The 20283-nt window shown below is 38.4% G+C and overlaps 1 protein-coding gene across 2 annotated transcripts in view; it reads right to left on the reverse strand.

Moving 5' to 3' along the window:
• Positions 1-20283, reverse strand: part of LOC121390609 (cationic amino acid transporter 3-like) — a 106185-nt gene that overhangs the window by 17134 nt on the left and 68768 nt on the right. The window lies entirely within an intron of this gene.

The following is a 20283-nucleotide window of genomic DNA, read 5'->3' on the forward strand; positions in this document are numbered from 1 at the left end:
AAAAAATAAACGCAAACTCACACGTACACAACCAGAACCACTCTCACATTGATCCTAATATACTCTTCAAAAAAAGAAACGCAAAAGGGTACAAATGGGTTATAACTCCGATTTTATGTTTCCTACCGGTTCATGCTTTGTGAATATAAGGTCATTGCATGTCCCAAACACATTCCCACGGTTACATTCGATAAAACGCAGCTACTGTAAAATAAAGTTTCAAAATGTGAATATTCGCAAAAACGCAGCCACGTGCAAACCATGTCACCACTGCACGTGCGTTGTCTGCACGTGCAACATGAACACCGACAGTATAAAAGTGCAGGGTGTTCGCTTGCCTGGCCTCTGTATCTGGCCGACAGTTGACAATCCAGGACATGCCACGTCTCAGTGAACCGCAGAGAAACAATGCCATCGGCCGACTAGACGCAGGCGAATCCAGAACGGCCGTTGCCAGGGCATTCCATGTGTCCCCAAGCACCATCTCCAGACTGTGGGACCGTTACCAGCAACATGGATCAACACGTGACCTCCCTAGATCCGGTCGACCACGGGTCACTACCCCCGGGCAGGACCGCTACATCCGGGTACGCCACCTTCGGGAACGATTGACTACTGCCACCTCCACAGCCGCAGCAATACCAGGTTTGCGCAGGATATCCGACCAGACCGTACGGAACCGCCTACGTGAGGTAGGAATTCGTGCCAGGCGTCCAGTTCGAGGTGTCATCTTAACACCACAACACCGTCGACTCCGACTGCAGTGGTTACAGATTCATCGACAATGGCCTCAACTGCGATGGAGACAGGTGTGGTTCAGTGACGAGTCCCGATTTCTGCTCCGACGTCATGATGGAAGATGTCGCGTGTATAGGCGTCGTGGTGAACGTTATGCGGCAAACTGCGTGCAGGAAGTGGACAGATTCGGCGGGGGTAGTGTCATGGTGTGGGCAGCCATCTCACACACTGGCAGAACTGACCTGGTCCACGTGCAGGGCAACCTGAATGCACAGGGCTACATTGACCAGATCCTCCGGCCACACATCGTTCCAGTTATGGCCAACGCCAACGCAGTGTTCCAACATGACAACGCCAGGCCTCACACAGCACGTCTCACAACGGCTTTCCTACAGAACAACAACATTAATGTCCTTCCTTGGCCATCGATATCACCGGATTTGAACCCAATTGAGAATCTATGGGACGAGTTGGACCGACGCCTCCGACAGCGACAACCACAGCCCCAGACCCTGCCCGAGCTGGCAGCAGCCTTGCAGGCCGAGTGGGCCACCATCCCCCGGGACGTCATCCGTACTCTGGTTGCTTCAATGGGCAGGCGGTGCCAGGCAGTTGTCAACACACGCGGTGGCCACACCCGGTATTGACTCCAGATGACCTTGACCTTGGTGGTGTGTCTTATCACTTACTCTCAATGGACTAGAGTGAATTGTGAACAATCCTGCAACATTTGGTAATTATCGGACTCACCATTCAATAATTAAATCAATTCTCCAAATGTTACGACAATGTGGTTTTGCGTTTCTTCTTTTGAAGAGTATATCATAAACCCTAACACACATTCGCAAAAACATATTAAAAACCACAAACACACACAACAAAACACCAGCCACACAAAGATACATGCCACCCATCACCCTCCCCCCCCCAAAAAAAAAAAAAAACAACAAAAAAAAAAAAACAATAATAATAATAATAATAAATAAAAATAGTAATAATAATAAATAAATAAATCCTAAATTTAATAATTTTTAACTACTGAGTTAAACACATTAGCTGACAAAATAAAAAACTTTGTATAGAAAATAATGTCATGAAATAAGCTATTGCTAATAGTTCCAAGTTTATCCACACCCTCACACACATACTTCTTTTAGTGTCTCTCTTCCACACCTTTTGCACGCACAATTCGTCTCTTTTGTTTTCTGGTGACCACAGTATTCATAATCGTCTCGTCGGCTGGGTGTTTGATCAGCTGCGCCCGACGCCTTAACTTTCGCTGTTGACCACTGTCAGTGTCTGTTGCCATGGTATCCGCGTCCTTCTTGTCACAATTAGCGATCCATTTCACTCCCTTGTGTTCACCTTTTTCAGTCTCTGGGACACTTGTTTTCATGTACGGCTTGTCCGAATTCAATTCTGATGTTACTGCTTTACTAACACTTTTCTCCTCAGCATGGTTTTCCTGCGTAGCCAATCGTGCTGTGACTGGTTCATTCATCTCGTCACTATCACTGTCACTATCATCAAACCACTATCAACCACTACACTCATCCTCATTATTCCCACACCTTTCACATAGAAAAATCTTATTGCAGTTTCTCGCGTAATGTCCTTTTCCTTTGCAAAAATGACACACAGTATCGGGGCAGTCTTTAATCACATGATTGTCCGACATGCAGTTATAACATACTTTGAGTTGGTTGTCGTGCAGCACTTTGAAATACTCCACATCCTCCACTGTATTGAATTTCATTGAATACGGTAAACTCTTTATGTTGGGTGGGAATTTCACACGCACATACCTTGTTCCGTCTGCAATGTGTGTACCCTTATAAAATCTTCTGTAAATTGAAGTAATCAGTTCAATATTCAAAGATTTTAATCGTTCTTCAATTTCGTCATCAGAAATATATGCAGGTAAATGCAAAAACGATACCACAACACTATCCGAATGTAGCAGTCTCGATCTCATCTTGCGACCGTTTAATTCTAACCAGTCATTTTCCGAAATTATCCTAGCTTGAATAACGTCATCAAATGTCACCTCATATCGATCAGGCCCCTTTGGAACACAGGCGTGAATCACATCCCCTACTTGCTCTGTCAAAAAGTCAATCAACTCACAAGCCGCCATTTTTTTATTATCGCCAACATCAATTACAACTGTGGATTCCTTCTTGTATGATATTTTCTTCTTTTCTTCTCTCTCCATGTCTCCTCCTCCACTCATATCTTTACTCTAACCTCAAAATCTCAACTCAAACAGACTAACAATGTAGATAACGCCAATTCAAAACTTTCAATACGGAAGCCGAGGTGAAACACGTCCACCATCGACAAAACCCTAACCCAGAGTCCAATCAGTTGAATGGATCCATCGAGGTGGTTCGATCCTGCGACGCAAGCACCTCGAGCGAGCACTCAACCGACTGAGCTAAATCCCGCTTCCGCAACTCCAAACGTAGTTCATATCGTAATCTAGGTTTGACGCCGTCCATTCAATAGCAACAATGGCGCAATATTCCATGATATTTGTAGTTAGGTACTTACCCAAAATTTATCAGAAACAACAAAAGGTATATGTGAAACCGTTACGGGCACCGTATTGATTGATTAATCATCGGCTATTGAATGTTAAAGGCGCAGATTCTAGTTTTAACTCATAGAAATGGACACTGTTTAGTATAGGTTTGAAGGCATTAAGACGTTTTTATTTCTGAAGAAACGTCTTAAGCCTTCTAACCGATGTAGACGGCATTTCATAGGTTCATTACTTGATATGGGCAGGGCAAGCGCCATTGCGTGTTCGCGCCACTTGTTTTGACGTCGTAAGTTTCTAATCTTCGGCCAATTGTATCGGAGTAATTTTGGTCACGTGACTTGTTATTAAGACCGATACTTCTAAAACGCACGTGCGTTTTTAAAAATATGAAAAATACATTTTGTGGTATTAGAAACAGGATGACCAGAAACACATCGGTTGTACAAAAATGGATAATCCGAACAATAAAATGTAAGTAATGTTTTATTTCAGTGACCTTAAACGGCTCTAATATTGACGACAGTGGTTTTCCTCTCTATATATGTCTGTGTGGTCCTTAACCATATGTCTGACGACATATAACCGTAAATAAAATGTGCTGAGTGCGTCGTTAAATAAAACATATCCTTCTTTCCGTATACGTATAAGTAATCTACACCGCCTAGATTGATCGGATACGCATACGCTTACAGAGGAAGCATGCATTTGCATAGAAAGTGATTATTACGCATTACGTGAATGAATGAATGAATGAATAAATGTTTAACGACACCCCAGCACGAAAAATACATCGGCTATTGGGTGTCAAACTATGGTAATGCAAACAAATAAAGTGATGATCAACATCAATATAAAAATTCAAGATTTAAATAAAAACACAGTATAAAGAACTGTGCAAAAATACAAATAGTACAGACAGAACAGAACAGAACAGAATTTATTTACACTCTGGCCGTTCAGCAACGGCATATGAGGGCTACATAATATAAAGGAACATATATATATATATATATATATATATATGAAGAATTTGGGATTTACAATATAAATGTATATATGTACACACATTCACTTCACAATATACACATGACAAGATGGTGGTTGACAATATATGCAGTAAATAAGTTATTTTCCAGTATAAACAGTACAATCCTTAAATACTGTTAGTTTGGGTGTATTTTGAGCGTTTAAAGATATTAGTAATAACATTTATTAATTTTGATAAGTTCTTTAATACACTGATTCGTTTACTGTTCATGAGTTGTTTGAATTTGAAAGTATTTGGTCGTGTATAATAATATGGATGTAGAAACTGGACCCTGGAATCATGAAAATATTTACAGACGAAAATATAATGGTATTCGTCACCAATGTCTATTTCATCACATAGGTTACATAGCCTGTCTTTCTTTGGTATGTTATTCCAGCGTCCAGTTTCAATAGGCAAATAGTGATTAGATAATCTGAATTTCAAAATAGTTGTCCACATCTTTTCAGGGATAACAGTAAAATATTTGTCTAGACTGAGGTGTTCTTTGTAATATCTGTATGTAGTGCCTTTCGATGAGAGTTCTATTTTGTTACTCCATGTTTGTAAATATTGGTCATATTGTCTATTTTTTATTTGTTGAGAGAGGACCTTAACTGATACAAAAGATTGGGAAAGCCAGACATCGCTCATTCCTAAATTATTCAGGATATTTTTTACTGTAGTGATCCAGTTATAATTGGTATTATTGCTAAGATGGTCTAATAACATTGCTTTATATAATAAGAAAGATAGTTTAGATTGTTTCCCCGATACAATTCGTGCCCAATAACAGACCATTCGTCTGTATATAGTTAGCTCGACAGGCATTCTCCCCAGCTCTCCATATAACATAAATAGTGGTGTCGATTTTTTACTGGTAAAATATGTCTGAAAAAATGTATTTGGACAGCGTTTAAGATATCAGTTTTCTCATGTCCCCAAATTTCGCACCCATGTAGTAAAACTGGAAGGATCATCGAGTCGAACATTTTAAGTTTACAGTCGACTGACAGAAAATGTTCTTTGGCGTTTGCAAGTACAAAATACATTGCTTTGGTAGCTTGTTGTTTAAGTCTCATCTTTGTAATTCGGAAGTTATTTTTATTAGTAAATGTAATTCCTAGATATTTATACTCTTTAATGTTTTCTAAAGCAGTGTTTCCTATCTTGAAAATATGTCTGTAGTCTTTAGCTGTACCGTTAAAAATAATTACTTTCGTTTTAGTGATATTAATTTTAAGTTTCCATGTCTTGCAATATTCATAAAAGGTGTTTAACGTATGCTGTAGGTCAGATGCAGTTGTTGCTAAGAGGGCTGTATCATCAGCATATAGCAGACAGATAAGTTGAAGACCAACGTCAGTTGGGTTTTCGGGATTATCTGGGATAGGGGAAAGCCCTTCACATCCATGATTGAATAAGTAGTCTTCTAAATCATTTAAATATAAAGAAAATAAAACAGGTGATAAATTTTCGCCTTGCCGGATACCGTTGTTGCATGGAAATAGCCCGGAGTGTTGGTTGTTTACATATATAAGTGATTTAAGGCCTTGGTACATCTGGTGTATGATTCTAAAGAATTTGCCGTTTATATTATTATATAATAACTTTTGCCATAGATTAGTTCGTGAAACCATGTCGAAAGCTTTCTGAAAATCAACAAACGCGCAGTACAACTTCTTTTTTCTTTTTTTCAAGATATCTATCAAATTATGTAAGGTGAATATGTGGTCTGTTGTGGAGTAGCCTTTACGAAAAGCAGCCTGGACTTCACTCATGATATTATTTTCTTCAATAAATATATTTAAACGGTTATTGAGTATAGATGTAAATAACTTAGAACAACAGCAAAGCAATGTGATCGGTCGGTAGTTTTCAGGCGATAGGCGGTTTCCTTTATTTTTAAAAATTAGTATGATGATACCATTGAGCCATTCCTCCGGCAAAACACCGTGCTCGATGAGTATGTTAAAAAGTTTAACGTAAACTGGCAAGAGAATTGTTGCGGTTGATTTAATGTACTTGTTAACGACTTTGTCAATACCAGCAGCTTTATCATTTTTAAGTTGTTTTATGCCTTTTAAAATTTCATCTTCGCTGAATTGTCCATTAATAATACTGTCATTGTTTACTTCATTTAGTGCTTCGTCCATATTAAATTCGGGTGTATTATTCTCATTCGGTTCGCCCTTGTTTAAATTACTGAAGAAATTGAAGAATTCATTTACTGGGGGAACGTTTATGTCCGATTTGCGTGGTCCCTTCAATATTTTATAGAATCCCTTGGAATCGTCTAGTCGTAATGTTCTCATTTTCCTTTCAGTTTTAAATCTGTGTTGTGAGTATGCGTTAGAAATACATTTCTTATAGGACTTACTGGCATTAATTAACCTCTTTTTATTTTCTATTGTTTTGTGTTTTGACAGATACTGACCTTTACTCAAAATTTTAATTATATCTCGAAGAAAACAAGGGGATTTGTGCTGTACTGGCCATTCTCAAAGAGAATGTTACATTCTGGCACCACGATGAGGTTACAACACACGCAGGGGCACGCATTTACGTATACGAATACATGGAATTTGCGCTTTACTGTAGCATTTTACGGGCTTCTTGATTGAAGACATATAGCTTAAACAATATTTATTCCCAATTATAATGCTGGTTGGGGGTTGGCCAACAGGCAAAATGCCTATATATCAAGGCCTCTCCCGATGAAAGCATATTTCCTTGCATAAACAACGAAAGGATTGGGCACAAGTTTGCCAACTTACTAGGCCCTCTCCTGTATACATACAATATAATGGCGACAATTATGTAAACCAAGCGCCGTCTAACAGTATTCTCATTTATATATATATATATATATATATATATATATATATATATATATATATATATATATATATATATAGATATAGATAGATAGATAGATAGATAGATAGAATTTCACAACGTTTTAATGGAATAAGTGCCTTTTTATTCCATTAAAACGTTGTGATATCCTGTCTTTTTATATATTCATCCGATACACTTCATTCTAATAACCTCTCTCTCTCTCTCTCTCTCTCTCTCTCTCTCTCTCTCTCTCTCTCTCTCTCTCTCTCTCTCTCTCTCTCTCTCTCTCTCTATATATATATATATATATATATATATATATATATATATATATATATATATATAAATAATAATAATAATAATAATAATAATTTAAAAAACTATGGACATTGGTGCTACATAAATAGCCGCATTTTCAAAACTGTTTTGCTGTGATAAAACAAACATTCCTTTCCTTTCCTGATTTAGCGGCACGCTACCACAGGGCTACGTCCTGTTCCGTCTCCTAGACTGTCGACTCCCGGAACGCTAAACCGTTAACTCGAACACGATCACACGGCCCATTAAAATCTTTTATAGCATTCGATGATCGCATCCACGCGCTGGACGTGTCATTGGATAGTCTTTCTGTCTGCTCGTATTGACTTCGATCGAGTGATTCCGGAACAGCCCGGAGCGTGGTTCTGTTCGTGTGTGTGTGTGTGTGTGTGTGTGTGTGTGTCTGATCTTATCGTTTCTCTTGCGTCTATGGTGTAAACAACATCAAGATACATAAGGGGGGAAAAAATGGGTCACCTCATTCTGATCAGCTCAAGATTAATCCGTAACCGACAAAGAGAGCCATACGGCCGAAGAGAAAACGCCATTATTCATTCACTTTCATCTTGATTTGTTTTCGTGTCTGTCTTTTAATTAAATGTGCAAACGCGTTGGTTTGGGCACGCACCTCATTGACCTGGCAGGTTCGTGTGAACGGGGGGGTGGGGAGGAGGAGGGGGGGAGGAGGGGGGGGGGGAGGAGGGGGGGAGGAGGGGGTGGGGGAGATGTTCGGGATCGAAACTCCCCATGCTCAAGTAATTTCGAGTTTTCTCACTATATTTTCCAGGATTTTGATCAGCGTACGGCCCTGAAACTTTATATCAAGAAGCGATCTCTCAAATTAAAGACAATATATTACATGATAATAAACAATACGAAGTTTTGTATGGTTTTCTTTCATTTGGCGATGAAAGCAATAGACGTGTTTATAAAAAAAACTGGAAGTAAACATCACAGTATTTTAAAATGTGGAAGTGAAAAAAATCCGGGTTGGGCTTGTATGCTGTAGCGATGCTATATTCTTGGTTCATATTGGGCTTTCACACTAAAGGTTTAATTTGTCTGTTGGTCAATCATAAACCGTGCTGAACGAGTATTTTGACAGTAATAAATAATGTTTAAATCAAACTTGCTCTGACATTGCGTCTTCAAATTCCGTTTTCTTTTCGAGGTCGGTTTTTATAACAAGTCTGACGATTATAAAACAAATAAAAACACGGGATGGCCTAAGCACCTTGCGTAAGCTTACAGTATTTTGTAAACAATAAACATCAAAATTATTAACATCAGAAGAGGTACTTTTTTTTTTATTCGGGGAGGGATGGCAATTCGTGAAAATAAATGCTTGCGAATGTGATTCCGAAGTAGTAATTGAAGGTAAAATGAGTCATTTGTAAGGTTTAGATCCCAACACGACAATAGGTGCATGGTCCTATTACTTCGAGTCCTTCTTATTTTCATATAATTCTAACCGATTGCATAATCCAGGGCCGGACCCTCCGGGTGGGGGGGGGGGGGGGGGGGGGGGGATCTCACTTTTTTCCTTTTTTTTTACTCCAGGAAATAGCACACATCTCAGGGTTTAATTTGTATAGTGTTTCATTTGTTTATAAAAAGTAGTGCCCCCCCCCCCCCCCCCCCCCGGATTTTTATCAGGGTATGGCCCTGTTAAATCGAAAGTCACTATTTATGTAAAGTTTATAAATGTAGCCCATGTATACATACATGTATATGTGCGCGAGTTCTTGGCTTGGTCCAAATATGTGTTCTGTATTATTTAAACCCAACCCGGTATTTGTAGTTTGTGTATAATGGCTGAAATTATGTTTTTTTGTAATGGAAGGGGAGGAAACTCTTTTTTACGTACCCATATCCCGAAGGTTCAGGCACGCCCATCGCAGACTTGGCCTCTGACTTCGCCAGTGACCAATTCCGGCGCAGGGGGTGTTTTTGTAGTGTTATGTTTTAGGTATGTCATTCATTGAAATTTATGCAGTATGTAACATCATCTTGTGGAGTGGCATTTATATAGGCTTACCGCCTGTTTGCTGATCCACTCCATATATTTGAATAACTATTATTAAAGGGACATACCCTAGTTTTTAAACACTAACACATATTTTTGACTATTATAACCGTTTTTCATAACTTAAATCATACTTTACTTAGATTGTATTGTTTAGATAATCAATTTCCGTACATTCGAAGTGTTTTGGGTCATCCTGGTGTTTTTTAATATCACAAAATGCATTTCTCATATTTTAAAAAAACGCACGTGCGTCCAAGAAGTAACAGTTATGGAGTCGAGTTTTAGTCTATTTTTAGAGGGTATTTCACCATTTCAAAGTCACAGACTCAGGTTTCACTCAGTGTAACTTTATCCAAATGTGGGTTGTTGTTTTTTGTCATCCTGGTGTTTTTAATATCACAAAATGCATTTCTCATATTTTAAAAAATGCACGTGCGCCTGAGACGTAACAGTTATGGAGTCGCGTGTTAGTCTATTTTTAGAGGGTATTTTACCGTTTCAAAGTCACAGACTCATGTTTCACTTAATTGTAACTTTATCTAAATGAGTTACAGGTTTGTAGATTAACTAAACTTAGTGTTATTTTCACAGGTTGAAACTGGGAATGTCCCTTTAACAAAAAAAATGTAATCGAAAGTCGATGAGCAACGATGAAATTCTAACTCATTCCCAACACCGGGGGGTGGGTGGAGAGGGTGGAGGGGGTGGATTAGATCGACGTGGCCTACATTCCCTTAATCTGCGAATGACAATAACGACTGCGCAATACCGTCAATCTTTTGTGCTGCGCATCCAGACAGATTAAAACAAATTTAACTGACATTTGAGCGCGTCTTCGGTTTCATTTATATTCTTTTGACACGACAAAAGATATGTGTAGTCTGTACATAATCAACATTGATTCACGCACTCTATAACAGAAAGAAAAAGGAAATCGATGAAGGTCAGGTGGTTTTAATTAAAATAAAATCCAGTGTTTAACTGTAACGACGCCCAACCACGAGAAACATAACTGTTATTGGATACTTTACGGTAAATAGGTAGACTTTATATATTGACCAACAAAAGAAAAGCGATCCATTTGCTTCATTCATGTAAAAAAAAAATTATCGTGATAAAAGTGATTAGGTAAATATGCTGTCAAAATTAGCCTGAAAGTTCACAAGTCATTGTTATTTTAATAGTAATAAAACTAATGGAATTCAAAATGAATAGCTTAAATGAAATTAAAGCTGAAACAATATCTAGCATTGTTGTTTAGTATGATTTAATATCTAGTATTTCTGTACTTAAAGTGTGTCTGTGTGTGTATGTGTGCGTGCGCGCGTGTGTGCGTGTGTGTGTGTGTTTTTGTGCGTGTGTTTGTGTGTGTCTGCCTACCTGTTAGCCTGTCGGTCTTGTAAATATATTCATCTGTCAAAAGGTATATATAAGAATTGTTTCTCATTTTTTAGGAATTTATCGATGTATAAGAGTCTCAAATGGTATAAAATCGCGTAGCGTAGCGAAGTTGGAACGTAGTTGGTCTGATTGGTAGCGTTCCGGCCCAACAATTGCGGGCGATTGGGTGCCACAGGTTTGGGTCTCGGTAACGGCATGAGGAAATTTGTGACGGCAATAAAGGATTTTAATATCCCCTGTGCCAGTGCGTCATTTGAATATATGTATGTTTAAGTCAAAACCCGACATACATACAATAGAGATATTCAAAATATAAAAATACATACATACATACATAGCTAGACTCGGCCCGTGCCCAACTACTCGTGGAGACCCTACGTCCTACATAGTCGCGATAGTAAATAGTTTACGACGATAGCAATGATAAGATCGTTTCGTGGAACTGAGTCTGAGATCAGTATTATAAAACAAGATTATCGACCATCGACTAATACATATAATTCTTATAATTTCAAACAGTACAAGAAGTGTACCTTAAAACACTCAAAAATAATTTCTTTCGTTCTTACCGTCAACCATGTTCTTGGTCTTCCGTGATGACGTATTTTTATGAGGTTTATGGAAGGATAACGCTTGTTTTTTTAATGACGTCAGCCAATCAGAATACAGTAAATCGTATAAATTCGGAAAGTCTGTAATTATATATATATGTATATATGTATATATATATATATATATATATATATATATATATATATATATATTGATGTATGAATATCTATATACTGTATGTATGTCGAGGTTGACTATTACATACATAGATATTAACGCACTGGCGCAGGGGATAATTAAATCCTTTCTGGCCTCACAAATTGTCCCATGCCGTTGCTGGGACTCGAACCTGTGGCACCGATTCGCCCGCAAATTGGCAGACTAACCACGATACGCTCTGAGCTATCGAAGCTTCCATAAAAAGGAAGCTCTTTAACTCAACCATATGCATGGGGCCTACAATCTACGCGGTCGATCCCGCTTACGTGCATGAAACAGTGGGCAGACCTGGCACTGGCTAGTATGTATTGATGTATGAATATCTATATACTGTATGTATGTCGAGGTTGACTATTACATACATAGATATTAACGCACTGGCGCAGGGGATAATTAAATCCTTTCTGGCCTCACAAATTGTCCCATGCCGTTGCTGGGACTCGAACCTGTGGCACCGATTCGCCCGCAAATTGGCAGACTAACCACGATACGCTCTGAGCTATCGAAGCTTCCATAAAAAGGAAGCTCTTTAACTCAACCATATGCATGGGGCCTACAATCTACGCGGTCGATCTATATATATGTATATATACAGTCAAACCTGCCTTCGCGGCCACCTCCATATGGCGGCCACCTGTCCATGGCGGCCACCCTGAGGTCCCCCCAATGAATTTTACTATATATTTTACCTCTATATGGCAACCACCTGCTCAACGCGGCCAACGGCCACATTTTTGTCATAAAAAAGCGAAAATGAACCTGCTATCGCGGCCACAATTGTTTTTAGTGCAAGTTATAAACAAATGTTGGCAATCGTAAAAAAAAACGTAAGATGTTTTTGTTGATATAACCAATTGGCTTGATAAACAGCGGTCCTTTAAAGGTCGTCGGTCGCTTAGCTGTGTTCGTTAATTAACAAGTGTTTTTAATCTGGATTAACGGTGCGATGTACTAGTCATCGGCGGTGGTCATTAAACGCAGTTGATAAGAGGGTATCTAGCCTAAAACAACTGGAGTTAAACGTGTCAACTCTAGAAGGAATTAAATACTGCTGTAGTTTATTTCTGATATTTATTTTCAAAATGCCACCTAAACCCAGTAAGCCGATCGCGTTAACGTTTTTGCACATGTATATGGCTCCTTAATAGTTCTATTGCAACATACGTGTAATTGTTTTTAAAAATTCGGACTTATATATGACCTGCATACGGCGGCCACCTCTTTATGGCGGCCACTTTTGTCATGTCCCACGAGTGGCCGCCATAGACAGGTTCGACTATATATATATATATATATATATATATATATATATATATATATGTATGTATGTATGTATGTATGTATGTATGTATGTATTTATGTATGCATGTATATATATATACATACAATATATAGATATTCATACATCAATACATACATACATACATACATACATAGCTAAACATCAGGTTACCTAGACTACAAAGTGTTTTTCAAACCAACACACCAACTTCTCCACTGTAAGTCTTTTCACCCATGCCACACCTTTAAAGGCATTGTTAAATCTCAGATTATTAGATTTCACAGAAATTCGAGTAACAAACAGAATTTCAATGAGGCTTGTTCACTTTTATTTAGTGCTTTAAAACCTAGGGGATATTCAAAACGGTTTTTAAGAAAAATTAAATCTGAAACTGTTCGAGAATTAGAAAATCCCCTTAGGGCAACTGAAGACTATAAACCATACAAACTTCAGCATAACCAATCACCTCAAATAAGCACTGGCTCCTCTACTACTTGTGCCAAAACCAGGTGTAGACTTCACAACTTACTTAAAGCGCAGTCGACTTTCAAAAGTCAACAGACCAAAATTGAATATCAAATTCGGACAGACCTGAACTGTGATTCGAAAAATGTAGTATATCTAATCACCTGTAATTTATGTAAAAAACAGTACGTAGGACAAACGCAAAACCAACTGAGAATTAGAGCAGTTTGTCACAAGTATGATATTCGGCATGAAGTTGACACCCCTGTCGCCAATCACTTCAATCTACCTGACCATTCGTTAGATGAAAATTTTGAAATAATTCCAATTGGACAACCCCTGATACTTGGTTCAAAAGACGAAACAGACCTCTTGAGACTTGAACGAGAGGCCTTCTGGATTCGTACATTACAGACAAAACAGCCATTTGGAATAAACGTTGAATCTGGTAAAGCTGTAAAAAGAGATAAAATAATTTTTCCAATAATTTACAGTCGACGTAGCGTTGATATTGGTAAACTTATGAAGGAGGAGTTTTTAAATCTGCAAACTGTTATGAAAAATCCTATTACAGCACGTCCGGTTATTGCATATAGAAAAAATCCAAGTCTCAAGGATATCTTAGTCTCCACCCGACTACACGCCGCCTAAGCCTGCGTCTAAGCCTCTAAGCCGGTCCATTTTTCAGTGGTTGGTTTGTTGTTATCCCTTTCCTAACAATTTAAAAAAACAAAACAAATACATCGTATCCGGCTGTAAACAAAACATAGTACTAGCCAAATAAATTTAAAACAAGACTGACCGAAAAACAGTTATATTTTGTATATCACAACGGTCAATTTAAAATCAATTTCGAATCCCTGGGGCAAAATTAGAAAATAACAATTTTTTAGTTTTTAAAAAATTCCTGAGCCAGTGCGTTCATTCATTCTTAAATACATACATAGCTAGACTCGGCCCGTGCCCAACTACTCGTGGAGACCCTACGTCCTACATAGTCGCGATAGTAAATAGTTTACGACGATAGCAATGCTAAGATCGTTTCGTGGAACTGAATCTGAGATCAGTATTATAAAACAAGATTATCGACCATCGACTAATACAAGCAGCAACAGAACGCGATGCACTCTGCAGTTACATAAAAGTGGAAGTGTTGTGTGGGTACTATTATCTTGCCTGGAGTTCACGTCAATTACCACTCTCAACAATCACTTTCACGAGAACCCAGCATTTCCAGGCCACGTGCCTCCTGATGTTCTTAAAGCTGCTTTATAAGTGATCGCTTGCGTGGGAAGTAGTGTTTTCCCAATACGACCCATCATAAAATGCAGGGGCGGAGAAAGAATCTTTCTAGGGTGGCGGTGTAACATTTAGTTTTAAGGGCATCTGAAATGAACTGGGGCGAGACGTAGCCCAGTGGTAAAGCGTTCGCTTGATGCGCGGTCGGTTTGGGATCGATCCCCCATCAGTGGATCCATTGGGTTATTTCTCGATCCAGCCAGTGCACCACGACTGGTATATCAAAGGCCGTGGTATGTGTTATCCTGTCTGTGGGATGGTGCATATAAAAGATCCCTTGCTGTTAATTGAAATGAAATGGCGACAGCGGGTTTCCTCCTTCAATATCTGTGTGGTTCTTAACCATATGTCCGACGCCATATAACCGTAAATAAAATGTGTTGAGTGCGTCGTTAAATAAAACATTTCCTGAATTGAACTGAATTGACACTGGCAGTAATTCAACGGCATATGAGGTACATTGTAAAACAAAAAGCAGTAAGTAAATAATAATGATATTTATCGGATATTCAAATGTGTAAATAGGCCTACGGGGCGGATCCAGGAAATATTTTTCGAAGGGGGGCAGAAACAAGAAAAGGGAATATGGACCGACTCGTCAAAAGGACATCCCAGGAAAAAAAAGGGGGGGGGGATGAATATTTTTGTGGACGTATCTCCTGGTCCCCCTTAGATACGGCCCTGACATCTACAGTATTTAAAGGAGGAAAAATGAAAGGAATCCTGTGTGACGTTGAATAGAAGTGGAAAATGCAACTTTAAAAAAAAAAAAAAATTGTAATGTAATTATTAACAAGAGCTTGCGCAATACTTTAAAAAAAAAAAAATAAGGCTAATTATTTTAAATCTGAGCGGGACGTAACCCAGTGTTAAAGCGCTTGCCTGATGCGCGGTCCCCGTTAGTAGACCCACAGACAGGATAGCACATACCACGGCCTTTGATATACCAGATGTAGAGCACTGCCTGGAACGAGAAATAGCCCAATAAGCCCACTAACGGGGATCGATCCTAGACCATCCAGGGTGCATGTAAAAGATCTATTTCTACTCGGCCCGACCAACTTTCTGGAATTTTCCGAAAAATACGGAATTTTCATAACATAATCGGAATTCCGGAATTGATGCCAAATATCCGGAATTTTATTTCAAATTCACTCAAATTTGTTTTTAAGCAGCTAATTCTTATTACATTCTACATTAAATATCTGTATCACTCATTTCAACCTGAGTTCCGTTCTGTCTAGTTGTGTGCCATTACCAAGGCGTGTGTCTATTATCAACAGCCGACCAATGGAAATGTCGAGTAAACTGAAGCAATATGTGAAAAACAAAATTCTTATTTTTTATACTCGCGGTATTTATGTATTTATTTTAAAGATACTTTAAACATCATGTTCCTACGGGGCAGGCATCGGTTCTATGGCGATGTATGCAATTTTGTCACCGTGGATTAAAACATGAATATATAACAGAAGAACGCTACGATCGTACAAAAAAACAGAAGAAACCGAACCAACAACAGTTTTCTTTCTGTTGGCTTTCACATGCAACCATTGACAAAATAATATTTGGCAACCACTAATGTATGAAGCATCCATGACATTAATATACCTACCGATGTTATTTTATTAAAGTAAGTTAAACAATAACGCGATTTTACTTTAAACAGGCACCCCAAAAGTGTTGCTCTAAGGCCCGATTTCTCGTCGCCGGTTTAAACTCGGTTCAAACTCGGCTTTCTCATTTCTCGTTGCAAATCAAATTTGAATCTTGGATCAAAATCTTCTTAAACCATGTTCAAAGTAAACCTCCAAATCGGGCGTTTAAGGTCTTGATCCATGGAAATGTGGCCGACTTAGATATCGACGATCTTGAAATATTGCAATAAAATCGCCATATCGTGAAACGTACCGTGTGTTGTTAATGTACAGTCTGGTCCATTTTACGCATACAATGAATATGAATTCTTGCAACGATTCCATTTATCAAATTATGTTCCGCAATAAATTATAACTTATAAACAGTGGCCATAACATTACAGTCATGCAGCAAATACTATTGACATTGAGGTTTCTTGCAACAGGTTTATTTCAAATAGTCCGTACAGTTTGACTATTGCAGCATCACATACATGTAGATAATACGTATAATTTCCATCTGGTGATATTTTCACATATAGTGAATTCACAGGGGTTGTAGCTGCAATACAATACACACGTACCATTTTCATTCGGTGTGACATCATCCTCAAAGTTATTGGGTAGAGGATATATACATTTTTCCAGCAGGCCTTTAATTGTTTGGGATGGCGGGACGCAGCCCTTTGGAAAAACGTCCTCGTGGTGTTCGGTCGTTCTAGGATAGATCCCCATCGGTGGGCCATTTGGGCTATTTATTGTTATAGCCAGTGCACCACAACTGGTATATTAAAGGCCGTGGTACGGGCTATCGTGTCTGTGGGGTGGTACATATAAAATATAACTATTAATGAAAAAATGTAGCGGGTTTCCTCTCTAAGACTACATGTTAAAATTACCAAATATTTGACTTCCAGTATATTACCAGTATTTTTACAGACTCACTTTCATGTCTCTAAGCTATACAAAATATGAAGCTGGAAGATTCCTTAATTGAGATGTTGATACGAAGGTGCGGTTTTTTTTAAATTTATTACACTGATCTTAAAAATGATATTAACCAACATATGTTTTTTCAACTTGACAAGATGATTGGAACGTTGCGGTTGCAAACAAGCTTAATTCTGTCAACCCAGTCCTGAGAGAGTGGCTGTCCTCCTGTGGACGGTGGAGAAAGAATGAAATAATCTTGTGACACATTCACTGACCATTTTTTGGTGGAGTGTAATCATGTTTAACAGTAAAAAGTAAAGTTTGTTTTATTTAACAACGCCACTAGAGCACATTGATTTTTTTATCTTATCATCGGCTATTGGACGTCAAAAATATGGTCATTCTGACACTGTTTTTAGAGGAAACTCGCTGTCGCCACATAGGCTACTCTTTTTACGACAGGCAGCAAGGGATCTTTTTTTTGCGCTTCCCACAGGCAGGATAGCACAAACCATGGCCTTTGTTGAACCAGTTATGGATCACTGGTCGGTGCAAGTGGTTTACACCTACCCATTGAGCCTTGCGGAACACTCACACAGGGTTTGGAGTCGGTATCTGGATTAAAAATCCCATGCCTCGACTGGGATCCGAACCCAGTACCTACCAGCCTGTAGACCGATGGCCTGCCACGACGCCACCGAGGACCGGTCCACATCATGTTTAACAGATGCGAAAAGATGTATTTGGGAGACACAGTGTGATGGAATCATTTCGATTTCACCCACAACTTATTTTGAAATTTTTACATACTGACTTTTATTTAAAATTTCATATATTTATCTGTCATATTCATATACACCACATTTTAACATACTTGTGATATTTATACTTTGCACAGCTCTTTACACTCTTTTAAATTTTATATTGTTGTTGATCATCAATTCATACTGGGTTTTTTTTACAATTGTTTGACACCCAATAGCCGATGTTTTTTTGTGCCGTATCATTCATCCATTCCAAAAGCTCTAGTGATCTAGTGATGTCGTTAAACAAAACACACTTTAACTTTCATTGTTTGGTTGTTCGGTTGTGGGTGTTTTTTGTCAGCGTTATATTTATTGATATTGACGACCAGACATTTTCTTAATTCCTTTTGCTTCTGCCATCGGTTTTCTGTTTATCCTCGACTATATCCCGATGTTCATTAATTAAAGCAATCAGTATTTTCCGTTCATAAGAACTGTAATTGTTACAATGTTTTGCCATAACCTGATAGAAAGAAGAAACAATAAAGGGGTGCATGGAATGTACGCAACATGGAACAGCCAGGTTATGCTGAGCGAGATAATGAATTCGCACGTGAAACGGGATCTTTACTGATCGGTGGTTTATACTGAACTAGGTTTGAGTGATCGTGAGCGTGCGTTTAAACCTTGCATATTTGAGCGGTTGACGAGAAATCGGCCCTAATAATAATATAAGCGTAATGCAGAACGACAGCCAGTCTTAATGTGGGTAGCAGACGTTTCGTCCCCGAACCAGTTCGCCACAAATCAGTTCGACCCCACTACATGCATATGATGAAATCGTGCAAATTTGGCAATGTACCTACATAAAAATAACATGGGTCCCAAGTTTGTTTGTCACTCTATTGCTAATCTGCAGGTGGGAGTCTTAAACTGCAATGTAATATTTGCTAATAAAGTGGGTTTTTGTGAACCTATTGATGATTTTTGGTGTGTGTGGGTGGGAGGGGGTGTCTTTTTATGGGAAAGTTCCAATTCACATATAAATTACTGTATACTCATTTGTATTGTTATTTTGCAAATATATGTCAAACATGACATTTTCCACGCTGTTTAAAATTACTTTTATAAAAATGGCGTTTTCGCGTGCTTTAAAATTATTGTTTTGAAAAGGGCGTTCGCGCATAAAAATGAAAATATCAGAAAATTCCGCAAAAATAGTTCCATTAGGTTGGTCGCCCTGTCTACTAATGGATAAATGTAGAGGGTTTTCTTTCTAACACCGTAATATCAAAATTATCAAATGTTTGACATCCAATAGCCGATGATTAATAAATCAATGTGCTCTAGTTGTATCACTAAACGAAAACAAACTTTAAACGTTTGGAATAGAAGTGGAAAATACAACTTTAAAAGCTGTTTTTTTAACGCAATTAATGAGAGCTTGCGTCATACTTTTTCAATAAGGCTAATTATAAGTACGAATGACAGCGTGGTATGAAATTACATCTGGAACTGATTGTTTGGTACACTTCCTGTTTCTTTGACAGCTCGGCAGACGCAGAATGACATTTATTCTGTTTTATTGTGACAATAAAATGACGTATTATAATGCATTATATATCTTTAATTTCAGTGTTTAGAAACACTATAATTATTTCACGAGCTAACAAAATATATCTTGTACAATTTTTGTTTGTTTGTTTGTTTGTTGTTTGTTTGTTTTTTGTGTGTTTTTTAATCATTTGAAGGAATTGTTGAAAAAAAGAGAAGAAGAAATTAATGGTCGATAGATGGAAAAAGAATTAATGAAGAAATATAAGAAGGATGGATGATGAATCAATGGATGGATGGATGGATGGATGAATCAATGGATGGATGGATGGATGAATTAATGGATGGATGGATGAATGAATGGATGGATGGATGAATCAAATGATGATGGATGGATGGATGGATGGATGAATCAATGGATGGATGGATGAATCAATGGATGGATGGATGGATGAATCAATGGATGGATGTATGGATGGATGAATGGAGATGGATGGATGGATGGATCGAGATGGATGGGATGGATGGATGGATGCATGCATGGATGGATGGATGCATGGATGGATGCATGGATGGATGGATGCATGGATGGATGGATGGATACCCGCATGGATGATGGATGGATGGATGCATGGATGGATGCGTGGATGCATGGATGCATGGATGGATGCATGGATGCATGGATGCATGGAGATGG

The sequence above is a fragment of the Gigantopelta aegis genome, chromosome 15 (assembly GCF_016097555.1).
Source record: "Gigantopelta aegis isolate Gae_Host chromosome 15, Gae_host_genome, whole genome shotgun sequence".
In the NCBI taxonomy this organism is placed as follows: domain Eukaryota; kingdom Metazoa; phylum Mollusca; class Gastropoda; order Neomphalida; family Peltospiridae; genus Gigantopelta; species Gigantopelta aegis.